The sequence below is a fragment of the Phodopus roborovskii genome, unplaced genomic scaffold (genome assembly GCF_943737965.1).
Source record: "Phodopus roborovskii unplaced genomic scaffold, PHOROB, whole genome shotgun sequence".
Lineage (NCBI taxonomy): Eukaryota > Metazoa > Chordata > Mammalia > Rodentia > Cricetidae > Phodopus > Phodopus roborovskii.
In genome coordinates this window covers 37,680,127-37,700,040 of record NW_026126418.1, presented here as the reverse complement: position 1 = coordinate 37,700,040, position 19,914 = coordinate 37,680,127, and the positions used below count along the sequence as shown (strand labels likewise).

The 19,914-nt window shown below is 34.9% G+C and overlaps 1 protein-coding gene across 1 annotated transcript in view; it reads right to left on the bottom strand.

Moving 5' to 3' along the window:
• Positions 1 to 19,704, bottom strand: part of Scn7a (sodium voltage-gated channel alpha subunit 7) — an 83,186-nt gene extending 63,482 nt beyond the window's left edge. Inside the window, exon 1 of the mRNA XM_051184548.1 lies at positions 19,554 to 19,704. The gene's annotated coding sequence lies outside the window, so the exon portion shown is untranslated. The remainder of the gene's footprint in view (positions 1 to 19,553) is intronic.
• Between the last annotated feature and the right edge of the window lie 210 nt (positions 19,705 to 19,914).

Sequence of the window (19,914 nt, the reverse complement as noted above, 5' to 3'; positions counted from 1 at the left end):
ATAATTTTTTTAAAGGGCAAGGTAAAGAAATGGTGCAGAATTGGGAAAGTGTGGAGAATCTGGAAGAGTTGGGAGAGGGGAAATCACAGTATATTACATGAAAAAATATGATTAGGAAGGAGGGAGGGAGATGGAACTGTGATTGATATGTAAAATAAGAAAAAATTATATATACAAATTATATATCACAAAAGAAAATTAAAAAAAACCACACCAAACCACAAATTCATGACTAGAATGTTACTCATAACATTTTGTTTTGTTTTTGTTGTGTGTGTGTGTTTGTGTGTGTGTGTTATACACCACTCTATATGACTCAATTTTGTGATACATTTTCATTATGATTGTGAAAACTGTCTAGTTACAGAACTGTCTGACGGCATTTATATTTGCAATGTTCTTCTGACACACTTGAGTAATTGGCAGGTGTCAATTCTGCTGTGTACCTATGTGAACCTATGTTGTTAGACTTGGGAAGTTGTGTCCCTCTTTATACACCATCATTTCAGTGCAGAGTCAGTGTTCCTTCAAGTTTTAAAAAGATATGTTTTGTTATTGTCATATTGTTACAGTATATAATTACACATATAAGTCTATATAATATATATATAAATATAAATATAATATAATATATAAATATATAAAATAGCCTGCTGAGTCTATTTTTATCATTAAATATATATGACATAAGTTCATCTATATAATAATTTTAGGTAAGGATGGCCTGAATCAATTAGTGCTGTTCCTCATTTTCCCTCCCTTGTTTCTGTATTTTACTCCCCGTCTCCCATTAAAGCTACCCTTCCTTTTTTTCAATTTTTCTCATTCACCATTCATATCTCCTATACTCAGCTATTGCCCTCTCTATAGCACCCCTTGCAAGCGCATCATGGTCCCTATTTTACTTTCTTGTTTTCTGTTGATGTTTCAGATTACAGACTGACATCTGAAGGTTTGGAGCTAGTGACAAGCTGAGATGAGAAAGAGCATGTGGCAATTTTCCTTTCTATGTTGGGTGGTATCACTCAATATAACTTTTAGTTCCATATATTTCCCTGCATTCTTTTCCTTGCAAACAAATAATATTCTATTGTGTGTGTAACAGATTCTCATAACCTATTTTAACAGCTGGAATACATTTAGGAGGTTTCCATTTTCCAGGAATTGTGAATACAACTTTCCAGTATTTATTTGTAATCAGTATCTCAAAAATTTTGTGAATGAAAAGATCCTGTTCACAACAAGGATTCCTACTTCCTTGAAGTAGTTTCTTGTGATCACAGAGATATATATTCACCTTAGAGATTTTCTATGCCAGAGACCTTAAAATATGGTCAGGGCCTAGATGTAAAACAGCTCCAAAATGAAAAACCTCTCACCTTAACATAAAGTTATTTTCTAAATATCTTGTTTGATATAGACATAAAACTGATACTTGTTAAAAGATTGCTAAAAATTACCCCCCGCATAATATGCACACACACTGACTCATGCTATACAAATAATAACACTTCATATATTAAATTTTATAGTGGATTGTCAACATTCTTTGAATAAGTATGATTTAGGGTACAGGTAATAGTTTTCTCATGAAACTTTTATTATGCAAAGTTTAATGAGTTTTATAAAATTATACTCAGCGTTGATATTTTCATATATAAACTGGTTTATTAATGGCTGATTACTAAAATACTAAATGTTGATTGCTACTCCTGTGTCATGGTATAATATACCTTGAGCCCAAAATCTTCTGTTTGTGCTTTTTGTGTTCATCTGTTTCCTTCTGCAGTCAAGTATTACCAGATGTTGTCTTTTTATTTCTTAGTCTCTTGTTTTATTTATGAAATTAAAAAGTAAATTTGAAAGGTGATTGCCTATAGTTCAATTCTTTAGAATAAATGAATCAATAAATAAGAAACAGGTAAAGAAATTTTTTTTTACATTCACACACACTGATAATGTTTATGCTTTAAATTTTTATCATGAGCCTTGTTTACTTAACAGTGAAAAATGAAGTATTAAAATGTACAATAAAATAAAATTACAACATGTTTTAACATATAAAAACATGCATGATAGAATAATATTGCCCATACAATAGGCTTATAAGGATTTCTGCCAAAGCCTCTTTGACCAAGAACAATATGATCTGTTCAATCCCTTATTACCTTATGTGAGTTCTAAACTGATAAACTAAATTGAGGTTGTGGTGAGAAATAGTCAAATGGAAATAAATGAAACAAATAAAACTGCAAATCTTGGAACTGTGTAGATTGACATTTAAACTTGAAAATGTTTACAGAGATCAGTCAAGTTAATTATATATTTGAACTTGATTTTTCAGTCATACAATTGAGATTCCTCCTTGAGTTCAAGATAAAATAATATACATTGTTTTGGCCCAAAGTCCAGTAAAATAATCATCACACAGTAGATAAGAAGTCAATATAATTTTTCTGAGGTTTAATTTTTATTTTTATTTCATGTGTATGAGGGATTTGCCTGCTTGTGTGTCTGTGCACCATATACATTCAGTGTCTGTGGAGTTCAGAAGAGGGCACTGGAACCCCTTGAGACTTGATTCATAAATGGTTGTTAGCCAAATGATTCTGGGACTCAAATCTGGGTCCTGTGGAAACGCAGTTGGTGAGCTTAACAACTGAGCCATCTCTCCAGTCCCTTAGAAAGAATTTTATTTGTGATAACATTTGGTATGTGGATCATATGTAATAAAAGCATACAATGGCAGTGCATATAAGATACAGAAGTCTGTACTAGATATACCCCTCTGTACCAGGAAAATAGGGAAGAGATATGCTTTGTAGCAGAGAAAACTGTCAATGTGTCTTACTTAATATCAATATCAAGTCAGGAGCAATTTCTCTTGTCAAGTTAGATAACATAACCGTAGCCTGTGTTGACAGAAGGCATCCTTCTCTTTTCAGCATTGGTAAACTGGAACAGTATCTTTTTGATTCAAGTACAATGATACTGTAGAGAGTTTGACTAAAAGAATAGAGGGTGCATCATAGTGACACAGGAAGGGCACATAGCAGAAGTTCATTGCTTCAAACTATCTGAAGTATTTCATATGGAAGAGAAACTAGGTTGTTCTGGAGGAAGAAGAATCAATGAGCCGATAGCAGAGCAGATTGGCTTTCAAGATAAAGTGTTTTCTAAGATTGAATGAGCTGATGTGGGCATCATGCCTCACGTTAAGTAGCAGTAGGAAGCATGAAATTATTGATAGCTGGATGAAATGCTGAAATAGATACAAGCATTGACTCATAATGTCATTATTATGTAATCTTAGAACAATCAAATGTTAACATATTTATATAATTTTTTTACGCAGTGTCACAGAATATAAAGATTAGCTGAGACAGAAGGATTACGAATCCAGAATAGTGGGACTTCCAGCACCATCACACCCATCCTAAAATAATTTCTATATTTATTGCTTTTAGAAGCACTTAGATGGCTAGCCAACAGAATTAAACTCATACATATTAAAATTACCTTTATTACCACTAGACATGAAGGAGATGTTTCAAGCTCATTATAAATGCTGTTATTAATGGAAATAGTCTGAGCACACTTCACTGAAACCTAAAAATTCAATCTGAAAGTCTGCTTTCTTATTGTAAAGTTCAAGTATAATCTCCCTTTTCTGTACCACTTCTTAGTAAAATAATCCAATGACTCATTGTTTTATTAGCTTGCCAACAGAGAACATCAGTGAAATTCTCGGTATTTGGGACCCTTCATATATATGCAATGTAAAATGCTATTAGATTAAATTGGACACCACAGAAACCCTGAGCCACCTTCTAGCCTTTATTGGGACTCACTGTCTCCCTCATTGAAGCAACTTAGCCCTGATGATTCTCTTAGCATTTAATCTGACATTGAAAGAAACTATACCAAATTGTTGACTAGTAGAATGAATGGGCAGCAGACATTTGTCTTCCATGCACTGCAAAGCAATGCAAACATTTATCAAATGGAACTGGCAGGCCTCTGACTTTTAAATGGTAGAGTGCAGACTGAATTATTAATCATTTAAACATAATTCAATAAAAGCATTTCTGTGGGAAGTTTATATAATATACTCCAGGCACTATGCTTTCTGTGGAGCTATCTTAATACAGCTCAATGCCTAAGAAAACAAAGATTAATAGTTAATCTGCCCATTAGATAGCCTTTCTAAAAAACTGAATAGCTGAAGTAAGCTTTTGGCAAAAATAATACTACATTCAACTCACAGTTGAACTCTTGACAAGTTGCAGCTTTATAATATTTTAGATGTTCATCAAAATGGAATCCCTTTCTCCTAAGAATCTGAAAGGGTATGCAGTATATATTCTTATAGGGAAAATGGTCTTGAAATTAAAATTCAATAAGGATGTATTTATCAAAATATTACAGTGACCTGTAATGGACACTCATGCTGAGTGCTATTTCTGAGATAAAAATTTCAAATTGTCATTGTCTTTTCATATTGTTCATGTAAATACCATTTTACAAGAGAGTAGGTTTGTCTTGGTCTCTTACATGACTGCACTATTTATAGTATAGAAGGGTAATTGGTGAAGACCAATGCTAATTAAGTTGGGCTTAGATATTCATTGGAATGGTAGCAGATTCCTCGAACAATGAGCAAAAAGGAAGAGCTAGATAATTGGGAGAACAGCTTAACTTGCATATAGATAAAATTAAGTGGAGAAAATATATAGCTCAATAAAAACAAATTAATAAAAAATTTAACCATATTCTTAGGGGAAATCAATTCAATCTATCAGTTCAAGATTTTGAACTTGGATCAAAAGATATGAATTAGGTAATATCTTGGGTAATCTATTTTTGCAGGAGGCAGAAGTTTTACCAGCATATTTTAGCAGTTTGGGTAGCAATAGCAGCAACAGTGCCATGCTCAGTTTCCAGGACTATGTGCTGGCATCTTGATGCTAAAGCATAGGGCCACTTACTGAGATGGCATTGTCATTTGATACTGACTGTCAACTTAGCTGGGACTTACACTTCTCATGGATATAAATAAGAATATTTAAAGGTGGTTTATAACCTAGCATGTAATTTTATATTTCTTAGTGCTACTTATGTTATTATCATGAAGCTTAATTTGAAACATTGGCCTTTCAAATTGGAGTGGAACAATGACGCTATTCAAGAATGATTATGGAAAATACTTTTTCCTCCTGTATTCCTGCAGAGAGGTAATTTTCCCTGTCAGTAATCTTACATCAGTTTTACTCCTCCACCAGCCATATTTTCATTTTTCCTTGCCAGTCACAATCTCATAAAAGATTTGACACTGTAAGTTCATGTGGACCGCCTTTACTGTATTGTACAACATTGTGATGTTCATGTATTTGCTATGTTTTTATTACACCAACAGGGCGGGTTCTGTGTAGTTTTAGTGTGCCTTCCTCTTTTGTACCTTGCGTGATTGTAGAAACATATATGGAACTTAGAAACTATCCTTAACCTTGGTTCCTGTACATTTGCAACCAAATCCATTTCTACATGGCTTAATTATTTGAATATAAAGAGAAGGTGTAAATTTAAAAACTTGAAGGGATTATGAAAGCAAGCATATGTGCATTTTTAAACAAAAAAATATAATAGAGAGGCTGGAAAAATATCTCAACACATAAAGTGTTTGTCAATCAAGTATCAAGACGGTTTAGATCCCCACAGGAATGATGGCTCTCCTGTAACCTCAGTGCATGGAAAGCAGAGAAAAGGTGTTCCATGAACAAACTTACTAACTGAACTATACATATATACAATATCTAGGTTCAGTGATAGTATACCTCTTGATAAAAAAATAATATAAAAAGTGGAGCGAAATGTAGGAAGATCCTCAGTATCAACCTCTAGCACACACACATATATTTGACCCAGACACATGTGTACACCCACACAAGCAAATGCATAAAAACATGTATGTACGTATGTGTATATATATATATATATATATATATATATGTGTGTGTGTGTGTGTGTATATACATACATACGTACATACATAGATGCATACATATATTCATTCTGTGTGATAAACGCTGGTATAAAGCATATAACAAAGCATTGATTAATGTGCAGGGAAACATCCTAGGAAACTTTTTGTTGCATAAGTTATTAGAACATTTTTATGTAGGAGTCTGAGTTGGGACATCTCATATGTAACCCCCCCAAAACCATATAATGCACTCTTAGATAGGTTTCTTATAAATTATTCATGATTTGCAAACCATGGGAGTTGTTTTGAATTCATTAAAATGAAAATAGCTGGTAGCTAGGAGATAATATCCTAGCTCTCTCTAATATCCATTAAAAATATTGAACACTAATAGTTGGTGTCTGGGTACAGGTCAGAGACTGTGAAAGGTGGTTGTTCAATTTGGCTAAAAGTGATTATCAGTTAGCTCTTTATAAAGATCTTGTGGAATATTGGAAACATTATTTCAAATATTCAAATGAGAGAAAGAGAGATAATGTTCTTTGAAATTTTGGACTTCATGATTTTGAGATACATCTAAAAACTTCCAAAAGAGGAAATTGAGTTAGAAATTGTAAATAAGGATGTGAATGTGGATAAAGACAAGTTCTATTTATGTGCATGTGTTTTATGAACAAAACTGTATATGTATACATTAGCATGAATGCATGTACACTATAGGATTATACAGAGATGCCATGGAAACCAGGTTTAAACAAAGGCTTATGTGTTGACAAAATTACTGAAATCCTTTTCCTTATTTTTAAAAAGTGTGTGTGTGTGTGTGTGTGTGTGTGTGTGTGTGTGTGAATGCATGTGTGTGTGATGTATGCATGTGTGTACACATGTGAAAATGCTTGTGCTTGTGTGTATGTATGAACACAAGATGATGTTAGAATGTCTTGCTTCAATTGCTTTTCCACCTTTGTTTTTAAAAAGGAAGTCTCTATTTCAGCTAGATGGCTGGCCAGGGATCCCATGTTCCTTCCAAGTTCTGGGACCATAAATGTATGACACAAAACCTGGCTTTTACAGGGGGCCTCATCCTTATTTTTGCTTAGAAAGCACAATACTCATCAAGCCATTCTCCCCACACCTCTGAAATTTGTGACAAACCAATTTAAAATACAATCTATTGAAAAAATGCCCAGTTTTAACAACTTTAATTTGTAAATGAATCTACAAGAAAATGGGCAGCATTAAAGTATAGTTTAAGTCATATGGGTTAACCATTAACAAGATGGAAAATAGTCAAAACCTGGAAAGCAGTTGAGGAATGATGACACGCATGAAGAGACAACAAGAATGATTACTGGCTTCTCTTTAAAAAGGGGAAACGAAAAGAAAGTAAAACAATACTATTGATGTGTATAAAGAAAAAAATTTATAAAACTAAGATTCTGCCTTCAGAAACAATGTTCTGCAGTCATGAAATTATGACAAAGACAGTGTCATAATTTGGGAGGAGATATTTAGACATGTAACATGAAATGAATAAAATGAGATTTTGTATGTAAATATAAAATTAATGTATATTTTAATTTGAATATATTAATATGTGAATTAATTATCAAAATAAGGAAATAGTCTATAAATATATATGAAAATTAAAATATCTATGGCAATTTTATAGAATAGAATTTACACAATAGAATTCAATTTAGTGACACAAATGGTGAATTACCAATAGATATGATAAATCAATAACTCACTGTAAGCCACATGTGTACCAAAGATTGTACAATACATAACTAAACTTCTAAGAGAAGGTTTGGCGTGTCCCAGTATGGCACCATTCATGGAGAGTCAGTGCTGGTTGCAATGTGAAAAGCCTGGTTGGAATTTGGAACACACAAGTAGATATACTTATCAAAACAATGATCAATGACTCTTAAGATTTGTGCATTTTACCCTGGGAAACCATAAACGAATGAGATTTTCATTTATTATTGCACCAATAAATAAGTCTTATGATTCAGATATATGGCATTTGCAAATTGCTTTGGAATAAATGGAACAATAATTGAAATTGGTTTAGAAATATGCAGATGGAAAGAAATTAGTCAAAGTCCACATATAGGTATTGATACATTCTCATAAACATTTTATGTATCTTAAATAGTTTACTATAAATTTGTGTGTAAGAGTTTAGTTGTATAGCTAGTTTCCTATGTAGGTTTTAAAATTTAAGTCATTAGTTAATTGATTTTTATGTATATATTTGTTTTGCCTGAATGTATATCTGTATACTCCATATGTATAGTAGCCATGGAGGACAGAAGAGGGTATTGACTCCTCACAGATTGGAGTTCCTGACTATTGTGAACTGCCATGTAGTGCAGGAAATCAAAACATGGTCCTCTAGGAGAGTAGCCTTTTCTCTTAACCACTGACCCATCTCTACAGCCCTGTATTGTTACTTTTAAGACAGGATTTATGCTTTTATAGATTATTGTGCAATTTATAAAACACAAATATTTCATCTTTTATCTGAAACAAGGTACTCCACCTCTTGATGTATTTCTTTTTCAAATACAAAATGGAAAATTAAAAGTAATATTAGCAATGCTAATAAATATGAAGTACTTAGATTTTAAAGCATAGTCTTTTATGCCTACTAATCTTTTTCAATGAAACACTTACCAAAAATTTTGGATTTTATAAAGAAAATATGTAGAAAACAATGTTAAGTCCTTACTGGTAACCAGTAATTAATAGTAATAATAATTTGTGGTGATTAACTGCAATACAATTACATTCTTGAGGAGTTTCCTTTTTCAGTGTGCTTTCTTCTACTTTATAATTCTTTCATGATTAAACTTTCAGCTTGTTACTATTTTCATAGTGTTTGCTTCTGTTTCCTCTTCTAACAATTGTCTGTAATTCATTGTAACTGAACATGATAATGGAAATAACAGACTATAAAAAGCAACCTAAGATATCCATTGGAAGACTCAACCATATTACCAATGTTTTGACTCTTTAGATTCCCTTCCTTCCTGTGTCCAACCACACCCAGTGCACTATTATTTTCTTGTACTGAGCTGAACTTGAAGGCTTGAAATAGATGGCAGATGAGACTGGTCTACAAATCACTAAAGATATTTCTGTAGGTAAGAAGTTCCTGGTCAGGTATAGAAAGAGTAGATGACTTTGCAAGCATAATCTAAATTTGTCATGTATTCCTTAATGGCTGTGAGTTTCAAGGGTAGAAAAACTTTCATGTGGGGATACTACAAGAAGCCAGATATTCAGACCTATGTCTAACAGGAAATGGTCATGCCCCTCTGTAAGAACGAACTCACTGGCTTCAAAAGCTGGCTGGTGCTCACTCCATCACTGCACACTTAGTTGGCACTCTTCTGTTCTTGTAGTTTTGTCTCCTTAATGCAACTTTAACTTTCCTTATTCCAATATTTCTACTTGCTCCCGAGAACAAGTATTTTACTTTACTTTATTCTGTTCTAGCAGAAATCACTGCTGATTTATTTACACTTTTTATTTTTTAGAGTTCCTTGAAATTATATTTCTTCATAGTCAGCAAATTTTGGCTAATCCTTACAACTTAACTTTCTAAAGTACACTTAACCTAAACACACTGGGATCAAAGGTGGTTCACATTTTCTGGATTCATATTTCCAGTTTGCTCAAATCTGTTATTCCTTATTTCTCTTGCCTTATCCTACTCTGACTTTTTGGAACCCATTATTGAAATAGGACATTTTATTGAAAAGAAAGGAAGGTGTCTACATTTGAGTCTTACTCACTTTAAAGGACACAAAGATCTTTGCCAAAGTTCTCACTAAGTAACCCAGGTGGGCCTTGGGGTCGAAATATTTCTATTTTATGCTTCTTACTGCTGCAATAACATGTGTTTGCTAGCATGTTTGGCCCTTACCTTTAATTACAATGCTGCAATTTTTTGATACATTAAAGTGGTTTCCAGCCTTTTCAAAAGACTGGTCATCCATTTAATAGTCCTCAGTTACATTACAATTAACCATAGTCTCATATCTTTTATAATTCAATTTTACCCAGTATTTGTACATACTTAAGTAACAAAATACAGTGTTTTGTACACTGAGTGCTTTGCTCTGGATCTTCATTCATGTAACATGTATATACAAGATGCAAAATACAGTATCATGCACCATTGCTGCTAATATAGAATAAAGAAGTCAATAATATAAGGAGAATGGGATACATACTCATAGATAAATTAGAACAACTTTTACCTTGTTCATTATTGAAAATGATTAAGGCTTAAAAAGAAGATACCAAAATTATTGCAAATACTTGTGAACATGGATTATATTGGAGGTCAAACTGAAATGTACCCTTGAATGATAAATTAATCGTTGCTTTTCTTATGTACAACGTGATACAGTCACTTGTTATCATAGGTTTACAAGAATACAGCATCAGATAACAAGAACAAACACAAAAACTCTCTACAAATTGCAAGAGCCATGAGTGTAAGAGCCTAGTAGGAGTGAGCAGCAGGAAGAAATACATGTAAGAGTTGAAGAAAGTTCTTTCAAGGTTATCCCAAGAAATGCCATTATGACCTATGGGTATAATAAAGCAATAGAGAAAATTATATATTAAGTTTACAATATATAGCTGGTTCTGCCTTAAAGGTTCCTATCTTAATCTTCCCAACCATCAGTGAGTACTATTTCATTCCCTGCAAGTGATCCTGGAAAGTAGTTTAACTCAGTATTTTAAATTGCTTATTTTCTTATTCCTCCAGATTTTCTAAATACTTCCAATGCATTTTGAAATCACTAGGATTTTTGGGTCATCTCTTGTTACCTCATGAAGATGATCAAGTTGCAAAAGAGTCAGGTTGATTTAAGAATTCTGTCTGACAGATACATTTTGTCAATTCCTTCACCCAAAATCATGCTTACAGTAGAGATTGACAAGAAACAAAAAGTACACTGTCACTCCTCACCAGGAACCAAAGGTGTCTCAATCAGGCAACCAGACCATCTGATTTGGCTCTTGTAATCTTGCTACAACTGACTTCTCTGAGAAGGATAGCCCAATTGATGTCCTTGGGAAAAGAAACCCCAGACCTAGAAATATGTCTAGATATTTCTTTTGAGTTTGGATATCTTTCTGATGGCTTTTTCTGCTAGATTTTCTTTAGCCTTCACTGTTGCTTAGCTTCTCAGCAGAGAAAGTAATTGCATGGGATCTAAATAAATACTCTGAATCAGTTACAAGACCGATGAGTTTGCAATAGTTTTCCTATGAGCCCATCCCTAAACCTCTAATATCTGCTGTGCCTGTGTTAGCTTGACACGAATACAAACCCTTCAATGATATGCTAGACCCTGGGAGGATAAGCTGATATTAGGTGTCTGATTTGCATTTCAGAAAGCCTGTAGTGTCTGAGAGGGCAAAATGGAATTTTCAACAACTGACTTGTGCACTGGGGAGTGACACAGTCCTATCAACATTGCTGAAGAGAATATTTGTTCTTGACTGTACATCAGAATTACCCATGACCTGTTTATCAAGGATAAAGAAACAGTGGTCTAAACCAGACAACCTCAGAATTTCTGGGCTGCAGTACCATGAGGTGATCTGGTACGTACTGGAGACAAAGGTATATTGCTAATCATGCTCTTACTCAAAAACTTCACACATCTCTATGGCACATGCATCATTAGATTTTTTTTTTGTCTTTTGTATTAATTTCAATAAGCACACCAAATAAGAAGGATCAACCATAAACCAATGCCAGTGAAAGAAATAACTGCTCTAGAATGCCAGTTTAAACAGATGAATCACATTCTGATCTCTTCTTGAGGCATCCACCTTCCCTGAGCTCCAGTACTCCTCCTTCTCTGAGTGCAGGCTTGATGATGACCTGGTTAGGGTGGCATTCAGGTAACAGAAAACCTTGGACATTAAGTCCTAGAGTTTGAAGTTAAGCACATGGGATCCTCTATCTTATCCAATGCCTAATACTTGTGTAGTTGGTAACTTTATCCCTTTTCCTTCTATTTTCTTCTCTTCTTTCTAGGGTGTTCTAGCTTACCTTCAAATAGTACATTGAAGTCCTCAGTGGCTGGAGATAGCTTGAACGCACACCAACTGTGAAAGGAAGCTATCAACAACACTCTCTTTCAATTTACAAAAGAATTCTGATTTAGTGTCCCCTCAATCATTGTGCCAATGATAAACTTCTCTAAATCATAAACTAGGTTAAGCCAACCTCAGTGGCATTTGCTACCCACAACTGCTGTTCCATCCTCTTAGAAATAATTAAGGGCATGAAAAAAATGGGATGTCATAGTCAATGTTTTCCTTCTTATTCCCAAATTCATCTTATTTTTCATTTTGATGTCTAGAGCAGAGTCTTCAATAATGTAGCCAAGAACATCAGCCAAATTCTACAGAGATTTTAGGTTGCCACCCAATGCCTTTTCATGCCCATTCCTATTTGGGGGAATCTAACCTACTGAGTGTAAATAATTAATTAGCAATCTTGATGGGCACTGGGGGAATTGATCATGAAACAAAATTTTAGATTAGTTTTGACAGATAACTGCAATAGATACCATTTGTACACATCTGCATATGGATGTACATATGAACACTTCTAATAAACTTCCACAAAGTTTTAGATTAGCAAATAAGGATATAGAGCACAGAAAATGATCACGTAAATGGAGATTAAGGAAAAAGAAAACAAAAACAGTACAGTAGATTCATCAAGTAAAGATAGCAGCTCAGATGCTAATTTCATGCAGACATAATAGTTTGAAACTATTTCTCATTTAACTGTGTCAAGCTGTCCATCAGACATGGACAATGCATCAAACTATTCTCCAGTGCCGTTCAAATAACTGCTTTTAAAACAATGAGAAATATAAGTCTAGCATAGTATGTTAAATTAGATTTACTCTAGACACTGGCACAGGTGAAAGGCAGAGGGAAGCAAACAGTGAACAGGATATGATTTTTTGAGAATATAGGAAGCTAACTGCTAATCAATTTAGCCATTTAATGGTCAATTTAGCCTGGCATCTTCTTTGGTTGTGGCTGTTTTAGTGCACTTAGTGGATATATCATAGCTTATATTTCATCTTTGCTGCATTCTAGGATGACTCACACCTGAACTCTCTGATACATTCTTTCTTCTAGAATCTCTCTGACTAGACTCTATTTTCTCCACAGAGTATAGCCAAGTGATCTTATTCAGTGCACTGTTGTTTCTTTTCATTTTTTTAATGGGACTCTATGAAAAATATAATCATTGATTTTTGAAAGCAGATGCTTACAAGGAAAGATGATTGAAGCTAATAAGATTCTGAGGAGCCTGAATAAAATTAACATGATCAATAATTTTAATAGTGAAACTCTATAGAGACATAATGCAGACTTATTCCCAGTGAACAGCCTTTGATTGACAAGCATATGGAGGTAGGCAATGGACACTCTGACACACTTGAGATCAGAGTGTAAACATCTTTTTTTGTTATGTTAACATAGTTTGCACTCAGTATGGATTGTCAAAATTCAGACATTGAAATGTCATCCAGTGAAATTTTGAGAATAAAACATAACTTGACTAAAATTTGATAGCCTTCTGAAATTCTTCCTTTAATCTCTTTGGTGATCTCCTTTGCATTAATTCTGTATTGATTATTGCAAGTATCAGATGCTCACTGTAACTTGTTCCTCACAGGTAATCTAGCCTGATCTATGGACTTTGCTACATTGTCTCTGGACCTATGCTTTTCTGCAGCTGTTCTGTGAGCAGCCTAACTAATTTTAGATTTGGATTCTACTCTTCAGTATAACTTAGTCTGAAACTCTGAACAGTTTTAGCAAACACTGTTTTCCCCCTATTTTTATTGATTATTTAGAAATTTCACATCATGCTTCCTGACTGTGCTCACCTCCCAGTGTTCCCAGATCTATTCCTCTTTCTCCATCCCCATCTCCAAAGTGTATGCAGAGTGGTTCATATATTCACTAAAGCATGATTCCTAGTGGTCAGTGCCCCCAAGGGACAGTGAGTCTTTCTCTCCTGCATCCATCATTTTCTCCTACATCCATCCCAGAAGCCATTAGGTAAGGATTTCCATGCAGTGGACAGAGCAGGGCAGGGATAGTTCTCCTGATCCCGTATCATCACTTGCAGGGTGGTGCTGTGGGCCCATGAGTGCCAGGTCCAATGCCCAGCACTCATGTCACCATAGGTGCTGCCATGTGGCTACCACCTAGGGGAAAGACCAGTTCTCCTGTGCTGGCCTGGCAAGGGAGGGCACAGCTCTCCTACAACTGGCAGGTCCAGCTCTCCTATCAGCCAACACACTCTTAGGAAGTGGCATCTTGGGAAATGAAAATATAAATATACAACTTTCTGAATAATGTGAGCATACATTAATATTTTTAAAGTTTGTCCTATGTCGTATTAACAATTATTTTAGAGGCACAGTGCAATGGTTGTCACAGAATATATTCTTTAATGATTAAATCAACCTAAGTAGCATATCCACCACCTCTTATAGATACTATTAGTAGGGAGAATATTTACCATATAATCTTTTAGCAATTTTGAAGTACATATACAAAGAAATATTGTTGATTACTGTGCTATATGGCAAACATTTTAAACATTCTTCCTACCTTACTGAAAATATGAACGCTTTGGCCAACAGCATCTCTTGCAATCCACAATCTCATTTCTAGGTAACCATCATATTCCACACTATTTCTAAGGGTAAGACTATTGAAATTCTACATTACTTTATTATATTTTATTTCATTGCTATCCCTTAGAAGCCTGTTTGTTTTCTAATGAGTGACAGAAAGGGACCATATCTGTAGGGAATGGAGGTGGGGAGGAACTGGGAGGAGTACAGGAAGGGAGAACAGTAGTCTTGATACATTGTGTGACAAAAAAATCCATTTTCAATGAAAAGAAAAAAATTCTACATATAAATGATCCTGAAATAAAGCTGGGCCTTAATATTCATGTCTTCCACATTCAGAGATCCAATCAAGAACAGAGAAAAATCATTCATAATAATCACTATATATTTCATATATATATATATAATACATATATACATACATATATATATATATGTATATATATTTTTTTCTTCTCATTATGCTGTGAATAGTACAGCATTCTATTACATGGTATATATACACAGTGGCATCCTATTAAATGTTGTAGGTAGTCTAGGGATAACTTGATATAGATGAGAAGAGATGCATAGGTAAATGAAAACATTACATGACTTAATATCAAAAACATGAAATTCTATAGATTTTGGTATCCACAAGGGGTTCCTGGAACAAATCTTTATGAATGGTAAGGTAACTGGATTTATTTTTATTAGTTATAAGTTAATATTACATAATAAACTCCAGATTCATCCACACTGTTGTGAATACATGCATGTAAGAACTGTTAAAGAGGTTGTTAGCATTAACATATTAATTATCCTATTATTTACCACAGTAATATTACAGAAGCAACCTCAGTGTTTATCAACAGATGAATGGATAAAGCAAATATATAAATTTCGGCCTACAGAGGAAAAAAGAGTCAGTTATGTGTAGTTCCTTTTTTGTTTGATTATAATTCAGTCTTGTGCAGTGCCTCAGCCCACTTGCTGTTGCCTGCCTCTTAAGATAGAGGATTCTGAATTCCAACACCATGTCTGCCTGCACACCACCATGTCACACCATGATAATAATGGTCTGAACCTCAGAAAAATTGAGTCACCGGAAGTTTTTGTTTGTTTGTTTGTTTTAAATAAGAATTTTTAAGAGTCATGTTATGTCTCCATAGCAATTGATACTATAACTAAGACAGGAGTCTTTCCAATTGGTAGACTTTGAATACTATAATACTGTCATAACTAGCAAGATCAACCTACTGGTGCACTACTGGAGACTATTACAGAGGAAACATCCCTTTATGATTAGAATGGAGGATGCATATATGACACTAGAAATCCCCAAGGCTACAGAGATTGTAAACCCTAGGACACTTACTAATATTGTCTGCTAAATAGTCATGATATAAAACTTTCTAAATATTGGTTTTTTGTGACTATATATAGGTTCTACTCATCCTTCATCTGAGAATTGGCTTGTCTTTCCAGCAAGTAACAATGCAGAGACCTATGGTTGCTCTAGGTGCAGAGAATAAGTAAGTAAATTAAAACTATCTATAGCAATACTACCCTGAGTACACTGTATCACATGAGAATAAATGACTAAATAAAACAAAACATCTACATCACCCCCATACAAAGCACAAGGAACATCCTAGAAGCAAAAAAATGTAAGAGCCTGACAAAGAAGATCAGTACTTTAAGACTCTATGGTTATGAGAGACTCACTGAAATCATGAACTCACAGCAGCTATGGTTTCATCCACTGGGATTCACAATATGGGACTTGTCAATATTCAATCTGGGATGTTTTATCTACTAGGTAAAACTATCCTCTTCAACCATCCTCTTCAACCTCAAAGAAGCCATCATTCACTATTGGAGGAGGGAGTGAGATTTTTCTTGGTTAATATTGTTATCACCCAAGAAATACAGAATAGGACCAAGAAAGAGAAAATTAGAATTTTTTCTACAAGTTAATTCCATGTAAAGAAATGTACTATTATAGCTGGGAAATGATTGGGTCCTGATAGATGCTGAGAAATGCAGAAGTCTTTATTTTTCCCCAGTGGTGTGGTCATTGATGAGTCACCATGTACAATCACATTGCTTCACACAGTTCTTTATAGACTAAGCCTTGGTTAAATGTGTGAGTCACAACACACACACACACACACACACACACACACACACACACACACTAATGACATGATAGTTAGAAGGAGACTTGCATGGAAAAGGGAGAATTAATAGGAAGGGATTTAGAGAGTGCAAAGGATGTGAGTATTACAATGCACTGTATATATTTTTGAAATTGTCAAGGACTGACTTTATTTTTAAAAAAAGAAAAAAATCCAATGAAATTTTAATATGAATTTGAATACCTAGAATGATACACAGTGTGGGTTTCAACAGTGTAAACTTTCATAACTATCCAGAGAGTGAAATTAAGAGAGAACTCTGGGTATGAGAGTAAATGCTCCTTCACTTGACCACTGCCCACTTACACTTTTCTGTACCAGTTTCACAGCTCTATGGGAAGGTCTCCTAATGAGATGGTCAAAACACTCATACATCTTACATGAGGTAAGATAGCATCTTTGTGGACAGCCAGTAGAGCTGGGTAGGGGTTGTAGATAGTCTCAAATTTATGAGAGTTGATAGTGGCCTGTGGTAATAAAAGGTCAGACTCCCAGAAATGTAACAGAACTCTTGCATTTGTGAGAGAGCAACAGAGTTGGGGGGGTTATATGGTGAAAATTGAGATAAGAAAAGGGGTAAAATGATGTATTATAATTTCAAATATTAAATTTTTTAAATAAAGTCTCTTTTGCACTAATATTTATACTATAATCTTTAAGGACAAAATTTAAGTAGTGGCCAGAGACTTGTCGGTGAACCTCTGAGTACTGCTCTGCAAGGCAGAGCTTTTCCATCAACATGTAGATCTGGAAACATTAGCATAATTCTTATCCAAGGAAAGGTTGAGCAAAAACTGACTCTACATTTGTAGTCTGATGAGACAAGACTTCACCTCATTTTGGCAAATTCATTCACAGCATATATATGTTATCTTGCCCATGTCTTTACCACATGACAATCAGGAAAGAGAGTGCCTAGCTCTCTAGGTGAAACTGGTAAATGGCAAGAGTGTACAGGTGCTCACCATGTTATCTAAGGATAGCTAGCCTCTTTTACAGAGCTGTATGACCAATTTCATGTAATTCTATTATTTTAAACACATCCATAAGTAAAAGGAAGGCTCATGGTACCCCTTGGTGTACAGCAAGACTTAATGGATTTTAAGGTTGAGGTTTAAGGTTTTAAGGCTGAGGGTTTTTATTCCTAAACTCAATTACACCAGTATTAATAATTATAGCAAGTAAACTCCCAAACATCTATTCTAGTCTTGATGGTTTTAACCCAGAAAGTAAGGCCACACAGCAAAGCAAAGTTTTAAACTAAAGAGAAAAAAGTGTAGGACATATTGCCAGAATCTTCAAGGATGTTACAATATGACTGGCACACATTTATAGGGTTGGGCTCTAACAGATTGCCATTTAACTTCACAGGTATCCTTGATGAGAGACATATTTGATTTTCACTCACTCTCATCATTCTCAAAAGATCAGTCAAAAGTCTGCTTTTTCCTACAGTACTACACTTTAAATGAGAGCCACCTTGGGGAAGTAGAGAAAAATCTCAGATAAATTCTTTGCATAACCAACAGTTACACAAATAATTGCTTTCATAAAACAATCAATATCACCTTTATTAGTCCTTAGCAGGAATTAGTATCACAAATCAGGAAAACAGATTGCAATCAAACTAAGTATTAATAATTCATTTTGTTATGCAAAATGAAAATAAAGATTTTTATAACTCTAAATCTCAAATAGCTCCATTATGGGACAGCCCAATAATTCAGGAAATTATTATTATTTTTAATATGAAAGTAGGATGTCAACTGTAAAGTAAGTGGCAGAAGCCTAAAGGAAAAGGAAGAGGGCCATTACTCCTCCTGGGCCTTGGCTGTGTTAGTTGCAATAGTGACAGCTGATTATAGCTTCTTAGAGCTAGCCATGTCAGGCAAGGAGCCAGGAATCTGATCACCCCCCAGCAGGTCCCTTCTACTGTGCTCTATGTTCTCCCCAGATGCCCGCTAAAATACTGTCATACTTCTATTTCAGATTTTCCTAGCCAATATCTACACAACACATCAACAGGGTTCATCAACTGAGTATTCTGCATGGATTCAGTATCAGTTCCCTTCTGACAATACCCTAAATCTCGGAAGAAACAGGACCAGAGTAACACCATCAATTCTAAAAGGAAAACAGACAGTAGAAAGACTATGTTTGGGAGACTAAACAATACAATAAATAGAAATAAACCACATTGAACCAAATAATGCCAAACTCCAAGCTGTTCAAAATAAGGACATGGCTTCCAATAACATTCTTCTTCTGCTTCAATACTGATGTTGTCATATCAAAAGTTCTACTCTTAAATGTACAAAATTTGACAAAATCAGAGACTGAATTCCTTAATAGTATAGTCCAACTCACACAAACTCCCACTCCATCCATTCTAACCATCAGCATCTAGGGTTTTCTAGAAATTTTACAGTAACAGAGCAACTCTTGGCTTCTGCTTACCTGATCCGGTAAGGTAACTAACCACATCAGTGCAGCAAGCATCCACCTTGCAGCTGATAGTTCAGTTCTAGATCTTAATGTTCTTTCTGGCTCTCAAACACTTCCCAAAGATTGATCAGAGGGTGGGGCATTTGGAGTGGAAAGGAAATGCTGGAAACAGCCATGAGCTATCCTAATCATAGGATTGTAACTACAAGAAAAAAAACATGCACTTACTTGGGGCCAAAAGAGTCTTCACTGAAACCCCAGCAAGATCCCCCAGAAGCAGGGCTCCTGGGAGCCCTCTGCTCTCCTGGGCTTCTCTTTCTTCTCAGATCTCTGCTCAGGAGGTTGTTTGCTGTGCTCGCTCTTCCCTGCTGCTGCCAGCTAGACACTCAGCCACCTGGGTGGTTCCACAGTCAGAGACCCAGAGACCACATATACACACAGATGCCCTGAAAGCCTAGTGTAGCTGTTTTTGTTTCCTTTGCCTTCCTCCCTCCCTTCTCGTGGCCACTCCCCCACACTCATCTCCAGGATAGCCTGTGACTCCAGAAGCCAGATAAGCAAAGCGTGGGCGGGTGATATTGACAGACAC